Source organism: Mchenga conophoros, linkage group LG3 (assembly GCF_057382185.1).
Source record: "Mchenga conophoros isolate Kocher_MC1m ecotype Shallow Benthic linkage group LG3, M_conophoros_male_GT1.1, whole genome shotgun sequence".
Lineage (NCBI taxonomy): Eukaryota > Metazoa > Chordata > Actinopteri > Cichliformes > Cichlidae > Mchenga > Mchenga conophoros.
The window spans coordinates 85,201,993-85,207,178 of NC_140528.1; positions in this window are offsets into that span (position 1 = coordinate 85,201,993).

Below are 5,186 nucleotides of genomic sequence, written 5' to 3' on the forward strand. Positions count from 1 at the left end.
ACAGATCGCTGGCACAGGCTAGTTAGTTATTTAATGGTTTCGGTTTGGTTTATTTAATCTAAAACTTCAGTGAACGGTTGCAGGGATCAGCTGACACAGATCGCTGGCACAGGCTGGTTAGTTATTTAATGGTTTCAGCTTAGTTTATCTAAAACTTCAGTGCACGGTTTCAGGGATCAGATGACACAGATCGCTGGCACATGCTGGTTAGTTATTTAATGGTTTCAGTTTGGTTTATTTTATCTAAAACTTCAGTGAACGGTTGCAGGGATCAGCTGACACAGATCGCTGGCACAGGCTGGTTAGTTATTTAATGGTTTCAGCTTAGTTTATCTAAAACTTCAGTGCACGGTTTCAGAGATCAGCTGACACAGATCGCTGGTACAGGCTGGTTAGTTATTTAATGGTTTCAGCCAAGTTTATCTAAAACTTCAGTGCACGGTTGCAGGGATCAGATGACAAAGATAGCTGGCACAGGCTGGTTAGTTATTTAATGGTTTCAGCTTAGTTTATCTAAAACTTCAGTGCACGGTTGCAGGGATCAGCTGACACAGATCGCTGGCACAGGCTGGTTAGTTATTTAATGGTTTAGGTTTGGTTTATTTAATCTAAAACTTCAGTGCACGGTTGCAGGGATCAGCTGACACAGATCGCTGGTACAGGCTGGTTAGTTATTTAATGGTTTCAGCCAAGTTTATCTAAAACTTCAGTGCACGGTTGCAGGGATCAGATGACAAAGATAGCTGGCACAGACTGGTTAGTTATTTAATGGTTTCAGCTTAGTTTATCTAAAACTTCAGTGCACGGTTGCAGGGATCAGCTGACACAGATCGCTGGCACAGGCTGGTTAGTTATTTAATGGTTTAGGTTTGGTTTATTTGACCTAAAACTTCAGTCCACGTTCGCAGGGATCAGCTGACACAGATCGCTGGCACAGGCTGGTTAGTTATTTAATGGTTTCAGCTTAGTTTATCTAAAACTTCAGTGCACGGTTGCAGGGATCAGCTGACACAGATCGCTGGCACAGGCTGGTTAGTTTTTTAGTGGTTTCAGCTTAGTTTATTTGATCTAAAACTTCAGTGCACGGTCGCAGTGATCAGCTGACACAGATCGCTGGTTAGTTATTTAATGGTTTCAGCTTAGTTTATTTGATCTAAAACTTCAGTGCACGGTTGCAGGGATCAGCTGACACAGATCGCTCGCACAGGCTGGTTAGTTATTTAATGGTTTCAGCTTACTTTATCTAAAACTTCAGTGCACGGTTGCAGGGATCAGCTGACACAGATCGCTGGTACAGGCTGGTTAGTTATTTAATAGTTTCAACTTAGTTTATTTGATCTAAAACTTCAGTGCACGGTTGCAGGAATCAGCTGACACAGATCGCTGGCACAGGCTCGTTAGTTATTTAATGGTTTCAGCTTAGTTTATCTAAAACTTCAGTGCACGGTTGCAGGGATCAGCTGACACAGATCGCTGGTACAGGCTGGTTAGTTATTTAATGGTTTCAGCCAAGTTTATCTAAAACTTCAGTGCACGGTTGCAGGGATCAGATGACAAAGATAGCTGGCACAGGCTGGTTAGTTATTTAATGGTTTCAGCTTAGTTTATCTAAAACTTCAGTGCACGGTTGCAGGGATCAGCTGACACAGATCGCTGGCACAGGCTGGTTAGTTATTTAATGGTTTAGGTTTGGTTTATTTAATCTAAAACTTCAGTGCACGGTTGCAGGGATCAGCTGACACAGAATCGCTGGTACAGACTGGTTAGTTATTTAATGGTTTCAGCTTAGTTTATCTAAAACTTCAGTGCACGGTTGCAGGGATCAGCTGACACAGATTGCTGGCACAGGCTGGTTAGTTATTTAATGGTTTAGGTTTGGTTTATTTAATCTAAAACTTCAGTGCACGGTTGCAGGGATCAGCTGACACAGATCGTTGGCACAGGCTGGTTAGTTATTTAATGGTTTCAACTTAGTTTATCTAAAACTTCAGTGCACGGTTGCAGGAATCAGCTGACACAGATCGCTGGCACAGGCTGGTTAGTTATTTAATGGTTTCGGTTTGGTTTATTTTATCTAAAACTTCAGTGCACGGTTGCAGGGATCAGCTGACACAGATCGCTGGCACAGGCTGGTTAGTTATTTAATGGTTTCAGCTTAGTTTATTTGATCTAAAACTTCAGTGCACGCTGGCAGGGATCAGCTGACACAGATCGCTGGCACAGGCTGGTTAGTTATTTAAATGGTTTCAGGTTAGTTTATTTGATCTAAAACTTCAGTGCACGGTTGCAGGGATCAGCTGACACAGATCGCTGGCACAGGCTGGTTAGTTATTTAATGGTTTCAGCTTAGTTTATTTGATCTAAAACTTCAGTGCACGCTTGCAGGGATCAGCTGACACAGATCGCTGGTACAGGCTGGTTAGTTATTTAATGGTTTCAGCCAAGTTTATCTAAAACTTCATTGCACGGTTGCAGAGATCAGCTGACACAGATCCCTTGCACAGGCTGGTTAGTTATTTAATGGTTTCAACTTAGTTTATTTTATCTAAAACTTCAGTGCACGGTTGCAGGGATCAGCTGACACAGATCCCTTGCACAGGCTGGTTAGTTATTTAATGGTTTCAGCTTAGTTTATTTGATCTAAAACTTCAGTGCACGGTTGCAGGGATCAGCTGACACAGATCCCTGGCACAGGCTGGTTAGTTATTTAATGGTTTCAACTTAGTTTATTTTCTCTAAAACTTCAGTGCACGGTCGCAGGGATCAGCTGACACAGATCGCTGGCACAGGCTGGTTAGTTATTTAATGGTTTAGGTTTGGTTTATTTTATCTAAAACTTCAGTGCACGGTTGCAGGGATCAGCTGACACAGATCGCTGGCACAGGCTGGTTAGTTATTTTGTGGTTTCAGCTTAGTTTATTTTGATCTAAGACTTCAGTCCACGTTCGCAGGGATCAGCTGAAACAGATCGCTGGCACAGGCTGGTCAGTTATTTAATGGTTTCAACTTAGTTTTTTTGATCTAAAACTTCAGTGCACGGTCGCAGGGATCAGCTTAAACAGATCGCTGGCACAGGCTGGTTAGTTATTTAATGGTTTCAGCTTAGTTTATCTAAAACTTCAGTGCACGGTTGCAGGGATCAGATGAAAAAGATCGCTGGCACAGGCTGGCTAGTTATTTAATGGTTTCAGCTTAGTTTATCTAAAACTTCAGTGCACGGTTGCAGGGATCAGCTGACACAGATCCCTGGCACAGCCTGGTTAGTTATTTAATGGTTTTAACTTAGTTTATTTTATCTAAAACTTCAGTGCACGGTTGCAGGGATCAGCTGACACAGATCGCTGGCACAGGCTGGTTAGTTATTTAATAGTTTCAACTTAGTTTATTTGATCTAAAACTTCAGTGCACGGTTGCAGGGATCAGCTGACACAGATCGCTGGCACAGGCTGGTTAGTTATTTAATAGTTTCAACTTAGTTTATTTGATCTAAAACTTCAGTGCACGGTTGCAGGGATCAGCTGACACAGATCGCTGGCACATGCTGGTTAGTTATTTAATGGTTTCAGTTTGGTTTATTTTATCTAAAACTTCAGTGAACGGTTGCAGGGATCAGCTGACACAGATCGCTGGCACAGGCTGGTTAGTTATTTAATGGTTTCAGCTTAGTTTATCTAAAACTTCAGTGCACGGTTTCAGGGATCAGCTGACACAGATCGCTGGCACAGGCTGGTTAGTTATTTAATGGTTTCAGCCAAGTTTATCTAAAACTTCAGTGCACGGTTGCAGGGATCAGATGACAAAGATAGCTGGCACAGGCTGGTTAGTTATTTAATGGTTTCAGCTTAGTTTATCTAAAACTTCAGTGCACGGTTGCAGGGATCAGCTGACACAGATCGCTGGCACAGGCTGGTTAGTTATTTAATGGTTTAGGTTTGGTTTATTTAATCTAAAACTTCAGTGCACGGTTGCAGGGATCAGCTGACACAGATCGCTGGTACAGGCTGGTTAGTTATTTAATGGTTTCAGCCAAGTTTATCTAAAACTTCAGTGCACGGTTGCAGGGATCAGATGACAAAGATAGCTGGCACAGACTGGTTAGTTATTTAATGGTTTCAGCTTAGTTTATCTAAAACTTCAGTGCACGGTTGCAGGGATCAGCTGACACAGATCGCTGGCACAGGCTGGTTAGTTATTTAATGGTTTAGGTTTGGTTTATTTGACCTAAAACTTCAGTCCACGTTCGCAGGGATCAGCTGACACAGATCGCTGGCACAGGCTGGTTAGTTATTTAATGGTTTCAGCTTAGTTTATCTAAAACTTCAGTGCACGGTTGCAGGGATCAGCTGACACAGATCGCTGGCACAGGCTGGTTAGTTTTTTAGTGGTTTCAGCTTAGTTTATTTGATCTAAAACTTCAGTGCACGGTCGCAGTGATCAGCTGACACAGATCGCTGGTTAGTTATTTAATGGTTTCAGCTTTGTTTATTTGATCTACAACTTCAGTCCACGTTCGCAGGGATCAGCTGACACAGATCTCTGGCACAGCCTGGTTGGTTATTTAATGGTTTCAGCTTAGTTTATTTGATCTAAAACTTCAGTGCACGGTTGCAGGGATCAGCTGACACAGATCGCTCGCACAGGCTGGTTAGTTATTTAATGGTTTCAGCTTACTTTATCTAAAACTTCAGTGCACGGTTGCAGGGATCAGCTGACACAGATCGCTGGTACAGGCTGGTTAGTTATTTAATAGTTTCAACTTAGTTTATTTGATCTAAAACTTCAGTGCACGGTTGCAGGAATCAGCTGACACAGATCGCTGGCACAGGCTCGTTAGTTATTTAATGGTTTCAGCTTAGTTTATCTAAAACTTCAGTGCACGGTTGCAGGGATCAGCTGACACAGATCGCTGGTACAGGCTGGTTAGTTATTTAATGGTTTCAGCCAAGTTTATCTAAAACTTCAGTGCACGGTTGCAGGGATCAGATGACAAAGATAGCTGGCACAGGCTGGTTAGTTATTTAATGGTTTCAGCTTAGTTTATCTAAAACTTCAGTGCACGGTTGCAGGGATCAGCTGACACAGATCGCTGGCACAGGCTGGTTAGTTATTTAATGGTTTAGGTTTGGTTTATTTAATCTAAAACTTCAGTGCACGGTTGCAGGGATCAGCTGACACAGAATCGCTGG